This window comes from Thamnophis sirtalis, unplaced genomic scaffold (genome assembly GCF_051295495.1).
Source record: "Thamnophis sirtalis isolate CommonGarterSnake01/CBP01778 unplaced genomic scaffold, rThaSir2_p1.2 scaffold_3, whole genome shotgun sequence".
Taxonomy (NCBI): Eukaryota; Metazoa; Chordata; class Lepidosauria; order Squamata; family Natricidae; genus Thamnophis; species Thamnophis sirtalis.
Window position 1 is genome coordinate 166521629 of NW_028261383.1, and position 16732 is coordinate 166538360.

The 16732-nt window shown below is 43.1% G+C and overlaps 1 protein-coding gene across 2 annotated transcripts in view; it reads right to left on the minus strand.

The window, feature by feature from the left end:
- Window positions 1-6365, minus strand: part of SLC38A5 (solute carrier family 38 member 5) — a 43264-nt gene extending 36899 nt beyond the window's left edge. For both annotated transcript variants that reach the window (XM_087710766.1, XM_087710767.1), the window contains exon 1: window positions 6211-6365. The gene's annotated coding sequence lies outside the window, so the exon portion shown is untranslated. The remainder of the gene's footprint in view (window positions 1-6210) is intronic.
- Between the last annotated feature and the right edge of the window lie 10367 nt (window positions 6366-16732).

Sequence of the window (16732 nt, forward strand, 5' to 3'; positions counted from 1 at the left end):
ATTGAATAATTTTGATTTTTAACCCCTTCAAATAAAGTTCCAGAACTTGATTTCTGTTCATCTTTTTCTTTCTCCCAAGAAACTTTCGGGAACTTTAAAATATCTCTTTTGTACATCCAGAAGTAAGGTATGTCTCTTTCTTCGGTCACTTCTCAAAAAGACTTTAACAGACTTCATTTGTCCTTCCCTCTTTCCAAATCAATGTACATTGCGTACAGGAATCCGGCAATTCTTATCAGATTGCCTGGTTCCAACAGAGGTATTCATGAAGTCCCATAGCTTCTCTATGGGGATGGTTCCTGTAAGTGCGAAGAAAATGGGGAACCAAAGAAACTAGATAAGCTATCCCCTGGGTTGGATTAGAACCTGTCACCTAGTGGCTTTCACCAACTAGCAAACAGTATACTGGTAGTCCTTGACATACAGCAGTCACCATCCAAAGTTACATTATCACTGAAAAAAGTTGACTTATGATCATTTTTTCATACTTATGGCCCTTGCTGCATCCCCATAGTCACCTGATCAAAATTCAGACACTTGGCAAATGACTCATATTTATGACGGTTGCAGTGTCATAGGTTATAAATCACCTTTTGCAACCTTCTGAGAAGCAAAGTCAATGGGGAAGCCAGGTTCACTTAGCAACCATGTTACTAACTTAACAACTGTAATCATTCACTTAACAACTGTGGCAAGAATGGCTGTAAAATGGGACAAAATTCACTTAACAAATGATTCACATAAAATTTGAGGTCAATTGTGGTCGTAAGTCAAGGACTACCTGTACAAACCTGAAAGCCAACCTACGATGAGCGGCTCTCTGTGTGAGAAGGTCTTTTCAATACATCCTCCTAGATCAGAAAGGCTTCGGTAGAAGACTCACCTGGTATCTATGGTTGGGAGAGTCTTTCCATGCTGTGGGTAGCGCTAAAGGCACAATTAAATTGGGAGCCAGAAGACGATTTAAAAGGTCCACAGCCATCATCCACCAAAGCAAGTGTCTCCCCTGAAAAGATTGCCAATTTCCCCACTCCAATGCATAGATACTTTGAAATAAGCTCCATGTGCTACCTTCATATTAGATGGCAACACTGGGAGGAGCAATACGCGGCAGCACACACATGTTCAGTGCACATCCACTTTAAACAAAAAAAAAACACACGCCATCCTAAGAACAACCATCAATCGGCAGGAAAAAGAGCAAGATGTAAAACCAGCATTTTTTTTTCATATTTGCTGTTTAAGGGATCTTCCAAAGGCAGTCTTATTTCTTGACCCACCCCCACGCTCTTTTCTCCAGAATCCAGATGCTGACAAAAATTAGCATCAGCCAGGCCATGCCCAAAGACAACTGCAGCTATTCTTGTCGGTCTTGCTTAGGGTGGAAAAAGTGCTGAAATTGCTTCCAGCTGTATCCATATGCATTCATTCTTCCGTTTTCCCCCACGCAACTGTAGGCATATGAGGACAACCAGACAAATATGCGCCTTCCCCAACTTAAAACTGCAAGTGCCGAGCATGGAAACTGGAAAAAAAAAGGCATATGGCTCTGCAGCCACTCCCTTTCTGAGGTTGCAGGATAAAAAATTTTCTTGTGAGCTGTATCTCGCTTCCTGGATTAGCTGGAAAGCCCCTCTCCCCATTTGCAAGAGAAGAAATGAGCATTACTGTCTAGACACAAAATGGGATGGTTGCTGTGTACTCCAGGCCAATGGAAAAAAAACTGCAAAGGCCAGAAGATGACAGGGCTTGATATATGAATGAAATCAACCTACGGTACTGGCCAGGGTTTGGGAGAGTAACTGAGCCCTAAGCAGTTTCTATTTGGTCCCAGGTTGATCTCTGTTTGTTGAAAGGAGCAGGAATGCAGCTTGACCCTGAAAGACCCTGGCAGCAATTCTGATGCAGCTCAACTGCTCAGCCCTCCCAGGGTATCTTCAGTGCTGAAACCAAGCCCAAAATAAAATTAGGAAAAATGCTTCCAAGTCTATATAACATCTCAGGGCTGTTTACACATCATTTGATGACTCAAATTTTCCATCGCATATGAGTTAAAAAGACCTAAGCCCCTCAGCTACAATGTTCAACATTGCCTACCCTACAATGCTTACTAGCATCAGTCCTCCAAAACTGGTTCAGACGAACAAAACTTCCAGCGATTACTTTACACCCGCAGTGGGATTCACTTATCTTCCCTAGCGGTTTGCAAATGTAATCTTCCATAATCTCTGCGGATGACTACTAAGGGCAGAGAAACACATTCTCACATTGTGAATCAATATTAATTCCAAGGAAAATTCGAGCCTTGGCAATTCTCCCTTTGGATCCAGCAAAGGAGCTAAAGCTCATCCTGGTTTAAAAATAAATATATTCTTTGAACACAGACCCAAACAGGAAGAGCAGAGAAAGAATAGGCTCACTACAGTCTTCTATACAGGTAGTCTTTGACTTATGACCATTATGGAGTCTGTCCATTATAACCTTTTTTTTTGTGGCAATCGTTAAGTGAATTCTGCAGTTGTTTATCAAAACAATGGGCACAGTTTTACCAAAACCTGGAAATGGAGATTTTCAGCAAAACCTGGAAATGCGGATTTCACCAAAACTGTTATAAAATGCTGTCACGTGACTGTAGGATGCTGCAGAGTTTGGAAAGATAACACTGGAAACAGTCCTAGCTGCATTCATACATTGTTGCGCTAAATCATATAATGGTTAACTTGGTTTTGATTTAGTGCAATGTGTGAACCTAGCACTTTGTATTTGTAAACCTTTGTTTATAGGTTGAGTTTATATTAAAATGAACGTATAGATAGACCAACTGCTACCTGGTTACTGAGTGCCTGAAGTCCAGTTACATGATCAGGGGAACAACCACTAGAACTTTATATCTAAGTCATAAGTAGCCTCAGGCAGGTCTCTTGTAACTTCAAACAGTTGCTAATCAACCTGTCCTAAATTAAGGACTAGCTGCAGTAGGACCTAAGCAGAAGATATGAACAAGTAGTGGAGGTGGAATGGTGAATTTTTATCTTTTAAAAATATACCTAATTACATGCTAAGACTTTTTAACAGCATAAAGATATATATACACGTTTGGCAAATGTTTATGAAAACAACAGATTCCTAAGTTTGTGCAGGCTTTGAAAGTTGATTCCAAAAATGTGTTCCAGCCTTTGCACAACTCTGCTATGTATTTAGAGCTCTGGACATTTTTCAGACTTCTAAATAAGTGTTGCTTATTTATTTAGCACGTCTAACCCATCCTATCGCAAGACTTGGGGAAAGACTTTGAAAAAGAGTAGTTAGTGGATTTCTTACAGCAGCAAGAAGCAGCAATTTCTTTTTATTTTAGGCTCACTTGAAATTTTACTTTAATGAAGTGCTGAAAAGTGTTGCACTTTGCAAGAGCTCCAAACATAACCACTGTTGCCTAATAAAGTAAGCAAAGGTGTAAAAAAGTGACACGTATAAATGTGGGAAATAAATTTAAATGACCGGGTACTCTATTTGCAAAGAATATTGAAAAGACTCTCTATGTTTACACTATTAATTGTGGTGATGGGAGGAAGGATGTCAAATAAATCTGCCATTATTTGATGAATACTGAAAGAAGGCAATCAACAGACACGGGACAGATATACTGACCTTATTTATCCATGGTTAAATTCAGCTTTATTGCTGCATTTGGAAGGTATCAAACCCGTCCCTTGGACACAAATTAGTGAAGGCATAGACAAACACACACATATACACTCCCCATTTTCAATCTTTCCTATTTTGGTAACCAATATATCAATTTTAAGTGTTTAACATAGTAATTAAACTGCACATGGTGCAATCAAACACAGAGAAGATCTTGATGGATCGTACAACAAAGAAGACCTATCTACAAAGCATCCCTAAATATAGATTAATTACTACCCTTCAGTACATTTTAAACCAGCCTAAAATGCCCACAAGGCAGGAAACAGAGTAACCACTCTGAACCATGTTAAATGTATAGAATGAGGGGGAAAAATAGAGGCATTGAATTACTTCAGTGGAATCACTGTCCATCAGGGGGTGTGGGGCTGACATCACATATACCATGATTTCATTGTGTAAATGACACAATTTCATAATTCACATGGAATGTTATTAGGACATATATGTTGCAATCTTGCATATATTCCCTAATATTCCATGCACAAAGGCATTGTACTTTCTGCTAACCCACCTTTCAGATAAGTGGGCATTGAAATTTCCAAAATCCCTTTGGCTTCACTGGCTGGCAATTGGAGTTGAAGTACAACAAGCACAGAGGGCACCTGGTTGAGGAAACTGCCCTAAACTGTCCAGAATAATACTCTTTCCCTAGATCAAAATCCAGAATTCAAAATCCACCCTTTAAGGTAGCCTGAGATATTTGGTGCCTCAGTACAAATAGTCCATTGAAATTACTGACAATGTTTCGCCTTTTAAAGGAGCCAAACTTGTCTAGAGGGAAATTTTATTTTTTTCAAATATCCTCCCATTATCTGTGATATGCAGACAACTTTACACAGTAATGTTAAAATTATAGGTAGTCCTCGACTTAACAACCACTCATTTAGAGACCGTTCAAAGTTGCAACAGCACTGAAAAAAAGACCTATGATCAGTCCTGATGCCTAATAGGACTGTACCAGCATCCCCAGAGTCATTTGATTGAAATTCAGGCACTTGGCAACTGATATGTATTTGCCACTGTACTGAGGTGATGTGATCACCAGTTGTGATCTTCCCAGCTAGCTTCCGACAAGCAAAGTCAATGGGGGAAGCTATACTTGTTTAACAACTGCTTGATTCACTTAACAACTTCAGCGATTCAGTTAGCAATCAGGGCAAAAAAAAAGGTAATAAAAATCAGGCATGATTCATTTAACAATCAACTTGCTTAGCAACCGAAATTTGGGTCCCAATTATGGCCATAATTGCTATCTGTATGGCAGCGCTAAAGCGACTTGAATTCACTGTTTATCGTAACAGCAATTTCTAAGATTTAGTCTTTTGAATCTTGATGATTCAAAAGGCTAAATATTAATAAACTGAGTTTAGGCCATCTTATGTACTGAATACACACTTGACAGGAAAAAGCATATTCAACACAGTACTGTATTCCCAATCCCTGCCCTGCTAAACATTGCTGTCTTCTTTCTCCAACAAGACTTCTCTGATCCCCCGAGAGATGCCCTGCAACTTATAATTCATGTTCAAGTTTGACGGACTTAATTCTCTTTGAACTTGGGGCCATTTCAAGCAGGATCCACCCTCACCCACCCCTAAAACGCACCACGAGTCTAAGCGGGTATCCAAACGTTCAATTTTAACGAAAACTCCTGTCCAATCCATTTGTCTACTCTAGAATCCAATGAATAATTTGCGCTGGTACCTTCTCTTCTTTATGTCAAAGATCGGGTGGTAACCGACAAGTTGTTCTGGGATCGATTTCGCATGTGTGCTTGGAATGTCCGGGTGTGTTTGTCCGGGTGTGCGGGTATGTGTGTGTGTGTGTGCTTGCATACAGTATACGTCTATATATTTCGAGAGAGCCCACGTGGCAACAACTAATCACCCAAAATAAAACACCCAGCCCTTCCAGCCAACGGCTTGCTGAGAGGGTTAGAAACCCTGGTTTCTCCCCCCCCCCTACCGTCCTGAACGCTAGCATGCATGAAGCCACCCCTCCGCGCCCTCTCTTCCCCGCTGAGGCCCCCTAAAAGGGGTTTGTCTCTCGCTTGTACGCGTTGGCTTTCCCGGCCAAACCCACCAACTTACAACCGCGGAACCCAGCGCCGCCGAGAAGCACCTCCACACGCACACACTTACAGTCCCACACAAAACTGCTCGTCCCTTGGTGACCCCCCCACGCGCTCTTTTGGTCAAAGTTTCTTCGAAGTCCCTTGAAGTCTCCGCGGCCGGCGGGGAGAAGAGTTGGCGCTCCCTCAAAGGGCCCTCTCCGTGGAGGTGCGGTGGGGGGGGAGGGTTAGAGACTTGGAGAGGGCAAAGGGACCCCCCCTCCTTCTTTTCCTCTTGAGCCCCACGACCTCCTTCCCCCCCGCTCCTTCCCGCCGCTTTCCCAAACGGCGGCCGCTCGGACATCTGATGCAACAGCTCGAAGGGGTTGCAAGGAGGAGCAGCGCGCGCGCCTCTCCCCTCGCGCCGTCCCTCCTCTCAACAGCGCACTCACCTTCTGCTTTTCTTGAGGGAAGAGCCTGGGAGCCTTGAGAGAGGTTTTCCCCTCCGAAGAGAGAGAGAGAGAGAGGCAGGGACAGAGAGGCAGAGGGAAGAAGAGAAGTGGAGCGGAGCTGAGGTTTTGGGGCTAGAGGGGGCAGCTCTCCCAGAGCGCGCAAACATATACACAGAGAGGCGCTGTAGACGGCGGGCAGGGGCGGACGGACTAGCGCGTGCCAGCCTCACAGCCAATCACACCCCGAGGAATTAAAGACTTCAGAAGAACGAGGGCCGGTGGGAGGGAGGGGAAGGAGAGCAGGTGAAGCGCGGGCTCTTCGTCTTTTGTTCCTCGCACTCCGTCCGAGGCTCCGATGGTCTCGCCGAGCCTTCCGGCGCCCCGGAAAATCCCAACAGTCTGAAAAAGCCCTGAGAGAGAGTCCGTGGTCGTGTAAAATTCATCGTGTCGTGCGCTCCCCGCACATTAGTGTAGCTTGCCTTTTTTGAAGGGCTGTAGTTGTGTTAAGCAATAGTTAGGCTTATATACCGCTTCCTAGGGCTTTCAGCCTTCTCTAAGCGGTTTACAGAGTCAGCATATTGCCCCCAACAACAATCTGGGTCCTCATTTTACCCACCTCGGAAGGATGGAAGGCTGAGTCAACCTTGAGCCTGGTGGGATTTGAACAGCCAAACTGCTGAACTGCAGTCAGCTGAAGTAGCCTGCAGTGCTGCATTTAACCACTCGGCTTAACACACCAACGGGCAAGTGCTTTACAGATAGCCCTCGACTTTCAGCAGTTCGTTCAGTGACCACTCGAAGTTACAGCATAAAAAGTGATTTACGGCCGTTTTTCACACTTGCGACCGTTGCAATGTACCTATGGTCACTGATCAAAAGCCAGATGCTTGGCTACCAATTCATATTTGATGCGGTGTCCTGAGATCAGCTTTTGAGACCTGACAAGCACAGTCAATGGGGAATCCAGATTCACTTAACAACCGTGTTACTAACTTAACAACGGCAGTGATTCGCTTAACAACTGCGGCACAAGAAAGAAAAGATGGGGCAAACCCGTTTCACTTAGTAACATAAATGTTGGGCTCAGTTGTGGTTGTAACTCGAGGACTACCTGTATTTCTTTGTATTTGGTTCTATCCGTCAGTGGTTCACACCTGCATGTCTTTGTCACTTGATGTTAACACCTGCTGTGTCAATGAGACACTTCAGATCTACTAGTAGTCTGTAAATACTGGCTTATGCCACCCCCATGCATTTCTGCGGATGCAGGGATTTGCAGTCAGCAGTCCAAAATGCAGCAAATAACTTGCAGTCAAAAGCGATTTGCATAATATGAGCCAGATGATAATGCACTTAACCATGTAAGCCCGCTCTTTGGCAAATAATTTTGAAAGGTTAAATCAAACATTTGTATGCAGCATTTGCGACATATGAGATGGTTCATTTATACATGACATCAAGTAGTAAAATATACATGTGGGTATTGGTCTGTAATGTTTTTTCTATGTGGATAAAAACAAAAATTCATAAGACGCGTATGAAAATTGGGCACAATTTTGCTGTGTACCATGTACACATTTTTCATATTTATTATTGGCTGTTGTTTGGGTTTTTTTTTTGCATATAATAAATCAGATATGAATGCATGAATGATTGTAGGGCCATGATCAATTGTTGGAAGAAATGTCCATCTGGGTTCACCTCCAAGTGGGGAAAAAGACACTGGAAACATGGAGGCTGCTTGGAAAGATGGTTTAATGGTGAACAGGATCACATGGCTTGAGCTCCTGAACAGAAAAGGGGGAATCACATGCTTCCAGATGTTGGGTGAAGAAGAAAAAGAGAGAGAGATGCTGAAAGTCCCTTTTTTCATGCCCTCGCTTGGCTTTAACCTGAGCTTGTATTCTAATTGGTTGTCAGACTCCCATGGAGCCATGCAGGGGCAACTCTGTAGGCTGTGTTTTGAGTCCCAGGTTTGGTTAAGCATTACTTCTTCCCAGGTGCCCTGTGGTGAGATGGGTAAAGGGCTAATACTATCATGCCTTAATCCCATCACCCTGGAGCTGAAGGGGGGAGATCTTTGTTATGTAGAATAGACTAAGGCTTTTTAATGGCCCATTGACAAAGGTGGGGGCTATTAAGAGTGAGTCTGTTTCCTGCCAAAAAACATATTTCTCCATTTCTTATCCAGGGAAATATAATATTCTGCCTTTTCAATATTTCCCAGGATATTTCATTTTTGTAGGAGGGGGGTGGGTTTTAACTTCCTACACTTTAAAAAACAGAGAATGCTATTGGCCCACAGAATTAAAACTCCCAGGAGATGACAAACATGTGTGTGTTTGTGTGTGTGTGTGTGTGTGTAAATAAATTATGTAGAAAGTCAATACATTTTATATAGCATGTATCAAGAGTCTGAGCTACAGGACAGATAGTAACAATAACATATTTTATACACTTCCTTGTATTCCCCCACTCCGCCACCCCCCAAGCATTTCCATTCATACCCTTCCAATCCAACCAGCATAACCACCAAGTTTGCTAATGCCTCCTCCTATATAGTTGACAGAAATAAAAGAAATGATTGTAGCATAAAATCACAAGATGGCCCTCTGAAAAATCTGATTGCTTTGATTCCTGCCAAATTACAAATAGGACTGGAATGCCTTCCTTTAATTTAACGAAGAGCTTGTGGCTGAGGCTCCCTGGGCGCACTTCCAACTGCCTGCAAAGCGTTTATTGGAAACCAGTTAATTTCTCAGAACATTCCATATATCAGGAAACTTTTTTAAAAGGGGGTGGAGCAAGAGGGCACTGGGAGGTTCACAACAGAGGTTAATGATCAGCACAATTTCTAAAACACCCTGTTTCTCAACCTCAATACTTTTAAGATGGGTGCATTTCAGTTTCCACAATTCCCGGGCCAAGCATGTCCACACATCTTAAAGTTGTTGAGGTTGTGAAACACTGGTCTAAAAAATGTGCATTAACAATGATGTGGAAGAAGAATCTCATTCTTGTTTATGAAGTTAATACTGTTTTCATGGCAAATCAGATTGATTATTCTCTCCCCAGGTAGGGTACATTATTTACAGTACAGTATTACCTTGGTCCTCATAATTTATTGGTCCTGGAAGGCATGATGAGTACCAAAAACGATGAATTTTTTCTCACGAGGAAAAATGTAGTGAGTCATAAAGCAGCTGGCACCAGCAAGCTCTAGCTTGTGCGTTGAGTACCAAACAAACAATGAGTACCTGTGTTGAATAACAAACAAGGAGTACCGGGACAAAAATTTTCATGTCAAAATGCGTCGAGTACCAAATTTGATGAGTTTCAAAGCAATTGAGTTCCAGTCTACCATTAATTCCCACTCAAAATCATACAAATTACCCCATAGGAAACCCTGAAATTTATAGTGCTTCCCGAGCCAGATCTACCATTGGACAGCAGCAGGAAACTAGCATCACAGACAAGGAGTTCTGAAAGGGAGGAGAAGCAGCAGGGGCACCCTCTTTGCTTCTCCTCCTGGACTCCCCAACTATGTCCTTCTATTGGTGGACAACATTCTTCCCCATCTTTCCTAGACTTCCTCCTAGCCCAGTGTTTCTCAACCTTGGCAACTTGAAGATGTCCGGACTTCAACTCCCAGAATTCCCCAGCCAGCAAATGCTGGCTGGGGAATTCTGGGAGTTGAAGTCCGGACATCTTCAAGTTGCCAAGGTTGAGAAACACTGCCCTAGCCTCTGGTTATGCATTCCCTAGGACATGCCTCCATGGCTCAGGCTGATCCAATTCCACCCATTTCTGCAGATGGCCTTAGAAGAAGCAGCATCTTGTCCCTTGTTTCTGATAGCATAAGATCTTGGGCTGATCCCGTTAGGACTGGAATTGTCAGATGTTCTGCTCAAAACAGACAATTTGGTTGGTTCCTTTCTCTGCTCTTTATATTGTATGCAAAGCATGTATACAAATCCACTATCGCTTTGGCTGTATAAGGACCTGTTTATTGGCTCCGTTTTAGCCAAGTCTCAGAAAAAGCTTGCTCTGGAATTTCCATTTCACCCCAGCTACAGGCCTTCAAACAGGCTTGTGCTGACATTTGTAATAATTAGGCTGCCTTACTAATGAGGTATAAACAATTGGTGAAAGCAACTTGGGATTCCAAAGGATGAAGGATTAATACCAAAGGTACTTGCGGTGACCTCAGAAAGTTCTGGTCAGCTCTTTTTCTCCAATGCCACTTCCTTTCCAGACCATACGGTCTTACACCCAACAGATCTGATGCCATGGAAAAGTTGTCAATTACAATCTCTGGTTATGTGGTACAGTTAACCCTATCACGTCTTTGTAACACTTAATGCTCAGGGAAAGATGCGTATGATAAAGCTGGGTGCTTCACGCAGTGATAGCTAAAACTATATGAATGCTACCTTTCAAAATCTGTCACCAAAAACATCTGAATTTTACAGAAGAGCGCATTATGCAATCATTGCTTCTATTGATTAACTACTTTGTATAATTTATCCTGCTTTTGACCTCATGGAAAGAACATTGTGTAATGAGAAGTAATAAAGCCTTCCCTCTCAGTAGCTGCATTGACCACATCACTACCCCACCTCCTTTTTTTTTTTTAAACTGACCTCTGAATAAACTGGCCTGGATGACTTGCTTTCTCAGAAAACTCTTTGCATCACTTGTAGGAGAACCTTGTTTAAAGATTTTAATTAAATATCTTGTTAAGATATTTTAATTAACATGGGATTCGTATCTGGTTTATTCAAAAGATTGAAAAACTTTCTTCAATATCGGTACTCTGGGGGTGGAAGCTATTTCAGTTTTACTTTCCTCCCATATCTCTCCTGCATTGTCTTTTATTACATATAATCCTCAACTTGCAACTGTAAATTGAGCCTGTAATTATGGTCATGAATCATGGCGTTTTTAAATTAGTCATTGTGTGACGTGACCACAGTCAATGTTACAATTTTTTTCATGGCGGTCTTTAAGTGAATGTGGTCATCGTTAAGCAAAACAATGTTCTCCACTGGATTTTTTTTTTGTCAGAAATTGGCAAAAATCACCAAAAACTGTGGCCATGTGAACAGCCACAAATGCAAGCCAATTGCCATCCAAAATACATACACATGACCATGGGCAGTATGTGTTTTTGGGCGACTGGAACTTCGAAATTGGGTTGTAAATAGCTCTGAGGAAGTCCATCTTAACTTCTAATGGTCACCAAGGGACTGGTAATTAAGCAAGGACTACCAGTATCTCTCATATCTGCTAACAGCTACCTGGGGAAGGTACATTGCCTGATTATCAAGACTTTTCCTACTTGTTGACAGAGCAGCCTGTCATGCACAGAAGAATCACAAACCATCTGCATAATATTATCCGTGGCACGACAAAACCGCGCTCGTCAAAATCGCGGCGATAAAATCGCGGCACTAAAGCCGCGACATCATCACAGCGCATCATCACTGCCGCGACAACAGCGCGGCAACAGAAGGGCGCTTTAAAACGGCGCCGTGGCAGAAAGCCAACTTCAATTAAGGTAAGGGTTAGGATTAGGTTTAGGGGTTTGTTTTAGGGTTAGGTTTAGAGTTAGGTTTAGGTTAGGTTTGGGGTACTGAGTGCTTGGGAATGCGCGATTTTGCCCTCCGCGATTATGTCATCGCGGTAGGGTCGCGTTTTTCCTTAGCGCTTAGAACGGCGCGAATTAGTCTTCACGCTTATGTCTCCGCAGATAAGGGCTTCGTGGATTTGTGGTGGAACCAATATTATCAGGCTGGCAAAATTTGTTCCCAGTTTCATCATGACCAGATTTGGTTCCAATGGAAGAAATGGCAAAAGAACCCTACTGAGGCACCAAAGTATCTGCAATGGGCCTTTCCCAGTCGCAGCTGGTCCCATATTGATACTTCAAATAATCAAGGAGAAAAAAAAAGGCCCAGGCTTAAGAGTCTTTACTCTCACATTTCCCACTGTTTTGTTCACATGACTCCTGAAGGCTGCCCAACCAATCTACAGTCTGTCGGTGGTTTAGATGAAGGTTTCGACAAGTAGAGACCTGAGCACGTTTTCAGATTTATTTCTTTGCATGTAACTCTCTCCCTTCCCATTTCACTCCCTCTCAATTTCTTCTTTGGGTTCTGTTTGGTGTTATACACTATATTTAGTTTGGCACTCTTAGGGCTTTTTACGTTACGCAGTTAATGCTGCCCTGCTCTTTTCCGTCTTTCATCCAAGCAACACTTCTCCAATTATTGTTAACTTGATTTATTGTTTTTGTAATGCTTATTAGATTTGGCAGTCAGCTGGTAAAACAGTTCTGTTGTTTCCCATCAAAGGACAACCTCTTTGTCGCAGAAATAATTTCATAACATAACTTTTCGGATAGAAGCTCATAAAAGCAAGCCTATGCCCTTCCAGAAGCTATTGAACTACCACTCCCAGCAGTCCTAGGGATCATAGCTTGGGAAATTTGGGAAAAGGCCTCAAATTCCATCATAAATACAAAGGACCAACATCCACAAACAATACTACTAAGAATACTAGTATGTTTTGTTTTGAGTTACCTAATATGAATTTTATCCTGTTGGTTTCTCTGGTCTATACAGTGTTTCTCAACCTTGGCAACTTGAAGATGTCTGGACTTCAACTCCCAGAATTCCCCAGCCAGCATTCGCTGGCTGGGGAATTCTGGGAGTTGAAGTCCAGACATCTTCAAGTTGCCAAGGTTGAGAAACACTGGTCTATAATATTCTCGAAAGCAGAAATGATTATAAGTATATTGATCTTTGCTATTGCCTGGAAATTTTTATTCCCTAATCCCAGGAGTGTTGAGGGTGAGCTGTGATGAAGCAAGGCATTTTCTACACGATCTGGGACACTCTGTTTATGATGCTCTTTTTGTAGACTGAAGCCTCGTTCTGTTTCTCAAGGCTCAAAACTCCTCTTTTGCCCCACCTGGCAGGCAGTTAAAACTTGGCACACCAAGGCTCTTGTTGCAGCTGCTGCCTACAGGGCCTTTCCCATGAAACAGAGTATATGGAGATAACAAAATCAGCCAACCACAGGCATGCTCTGACCCCGCAGGAGATCCACTCCTACTTCCTCTCTTGCTGCTGCCACATATACAATCATTTCCTCGCTCCAAATTCCAAGCTCTCCTGCCATCCACAGGAGATCTGGTCTCTCATTGTTCTGCTGAGGGCCTGATGGGACACAGGACCTTTTGGCTCTGCATGCATCAATGGCCTGGTGCTGCTTTGTCTTTCTACATGGCCCTTACAGGAAATCCTGGTTTGGAAGACACTGTGTGGGGAGCTTCCTTTAACAGATTCAGTGCCCTGGGCCCAGTGGTGGGTTTCAAAATTCTTTAGAACCTCTTCTGTAGGTGTGGCCTGCTTTGTGGGAGTGGCTTGCTGGCCATGTGACTGGGTGGGAGTGGCTTGCCGGCCATGTGGCTGGGCAGGTGTGGCTTGGCAGTCATGTGACTGGGTGGTTGTGGCCAACTTGTAAAATGTGGTGAAACTCACTTAACAACGCTCTTGCTTAGCAACCAAAATGTTGGCTCAGAAACTCTGGCATTTGAAGTACGCAAGTCTTAAAGCTGTCAAATTACAAGACCTTTGCACCCCTAGCCCTTCAGAAAAAAAACCCAGGGGTGTTCAAACTTGACAGTTTTAAGACTTGTGGACTTCAACTCCTAGAATTCCTCCTCTCGCTCTTCATCTTGATGATGGGCAGATGGGCGGGAGGAGGGAGCTGGAACCGGTTCTAAATGGCACTGTAGATTTGTGGAATCTTTTCTATAGAAGAGGTTAGGACTGGCAGGAACCCACCCCTGCCTAGGCCCAAGCATGGTGTATGCAAGGCCATGGTCAAAATGGCATTAGACTTACTTACCAGAAGTTCCCCTTTGGCATATGAAAAGAGAGAATAATTTTAGAATTCCTCTGAGCATAGGCAGAGTATATTTCATCCACTCAGCTAATGCAGACCACACTTACATCCTGCTCCAAAGCTTCCAGGCCAGTACTAAAAGCTTTGAAGATCCAGTACTTTTTATTTGGCAAATGAATCACAAATTACATTCAAGATGATAAAGTGAAAGAGCGAAATTGGCCAAACACACGAGGTCTTCCCCGCCCCCCCTCCAAAATAATCCTAATTTACCAGCCACAGGTGAACTGGAAAAGTGAGGCAGTTTGCTGTACTTAACACACTTGAAAAGACCACCAGCCAGAGGTGGTATTCTGTTTCGCACCAGTTCAGGCAAACCAGTAGTGGTGGTGGTGGGAGGCTCCACCCACCTCCCCAGACATCATCACAGACACTCTGCCCATGTGCGCGCGCTCCCAGTTCCGAACCGGTAGCGAAGGTAAGAGGATTTCATGCCTGCCACCAGCCCCTTGAAAGGCTAGCATTGACTTTAATTAGCCCAAGCTGGCTGGCCCAGCTCTCCTCACTTGCTCTCTTGGAATGATTAAACTTCCAGTTTTCTATGAATTGGAAAATTTCCAAGGAAAGCCTTTTAGAGCCAGAAGAGACACAGCAGCAGGATTTCTGACTGAGCTGTTAGTTGAGTGCAGGTTCGGATCCACAAGGTTGGAGACTACAGTTCCTTATTGTGCTAATATTTGACAAACCAAGGCTTGTTTCCCAAGCCACACGAATCCCCTGCACACGTCATACCAAGCCATGGTTTGTTTCATCAAGATTTCTTCAATAAATCACCAGTGCTTTAGTATACATAACATACGAAAGCAACATTCTGCCCTTGGTAGATAGGTGCGAATCTATGCTCTGTGAAAGCTCATAGTAGGGGAGTATATTCAAGGACAGGCTGCCAACCGTTAGAATAACAAATCTGGGAATTCCAAGAGCAACAGACCCATCCCAACACATCTGAAAATTGCCATGTTGAAGAAAACCAATATGCTTTGAGCTTTTCTTCCATACTCCCACAGTATGAAAGAACAAGCCAATGAGGGAGAATCAATGCAGACACTCAGCTGCTATTGCCTACAAAGCAGAAAAGATAGGAGGCCTCAAATAAGCAGCTCCCTTCCAAAGTGGGAAATGCTAAAGTTGACGCTTGCCTCGGGAGTCCAGCCCTTCTCCTTTTTTGGGAGATGCCAGATGCTTGAGGACAAGGCCTGTGGCTGTTCATTGACGTGAGCAAAGAACTGCATATGGCACAGGCTTTGAGGCCCCCTCTTTTCCCTAGGATGACAATCGTACAATCTTCTGTGGAAGGATGTGGCCTAAAAGCTTTGTCTTTAAACTGAAGAGGCGGGCTGAATTTAGGTGAAGGTCTGGAGTCAGTTAAAGCTCAAAGAAAACTGAACAATGAGAATTAGGTGCTCAGCACGCTTGATTTTCTATATCCCACTCTTTAGAGAGAAATTAATAGTTTAGGAATGTTTGTTCAATCCTTTCGCTGGACAAGTGCTATTTAAGGTGAATCAGAGTTGCAGAAAACCCATTAGGTTTTTCCCCCCCGAAGAAAACAGACTTTTTAAAAAGAGGAACTCTGAATTTCTCTTAAGAAATATAACAGACTCTGAAGTCTGAAAAGGTATTTCCCTTTGGGGAACAAACAAACAGGGAACCTCATGTTCTGGAGAATTAAGAGAGAAATCATTGGTCCCAGTTGTGAAAGACAAATGCAATGTCTCTGGACCTTGTTTTAATTTTATTTTACCCAGCTCATCCAATTATCTTAAATATTAAAATGAAGAGCAATTGCATGTTTATGGGCAGGAATCAGTAAGCTGCTTAAAGTCATCTCGGTTGAAACAGCATAATGTATTTTGCAAGCATTTGCAAACAAACCTGACTATTTATCTTGAAAACCTGTATGTTTATGCTTATCTGAGAGAACATCCCATTGAACTTAACAGGGTTTCCTTTTCTTGACCTTAAACTGGCTTTTACTGAGAAACAGGCAGGCAGGGAAAAGGAGAGGGCATTCTTGTACTAAAATGCACCCCACTAACTTAATTGCGATTGTACCAAATCTTCATCCCATGGGATTTCCAAAGCTGAAGTCAAAGAGGGTGCTGTAAACAGCATTCAGGTGCCCTGTCTCGCGTATGTCATGAGGTTATTCAGAAATATCCATCATGCCAATTCAATTAAACTTGAATTCCTGACCCATCCAGAGTCATGTAGTTCCACTTAGAATGGTGGCTCAATGCCATTCAGCCAAGGGAAGATATCATTAGTTGAGCCATAAGGATTCTTGGATTGGTGGGCAAGGCCCTCTCTGGACAGCTGGTTATCTTGCAAGACACAAGGCATACAGATCTCCTGCCCCAGCTTCAGAGCTTCTTGCGTGTCCTGTGCTGTATGAGACAGCCAAGCTCTTTGGGCCAATGCTAAAAGGGCAGGTTTGCAAAACAAAAACACCACTGGCTTTGTGTCATGTGCTTTGATATTGAGCAGTACTGACAAACCTTTATTAACATTCAGGCCCAAGTGAACATTCACCTGGCAATCTTAACAA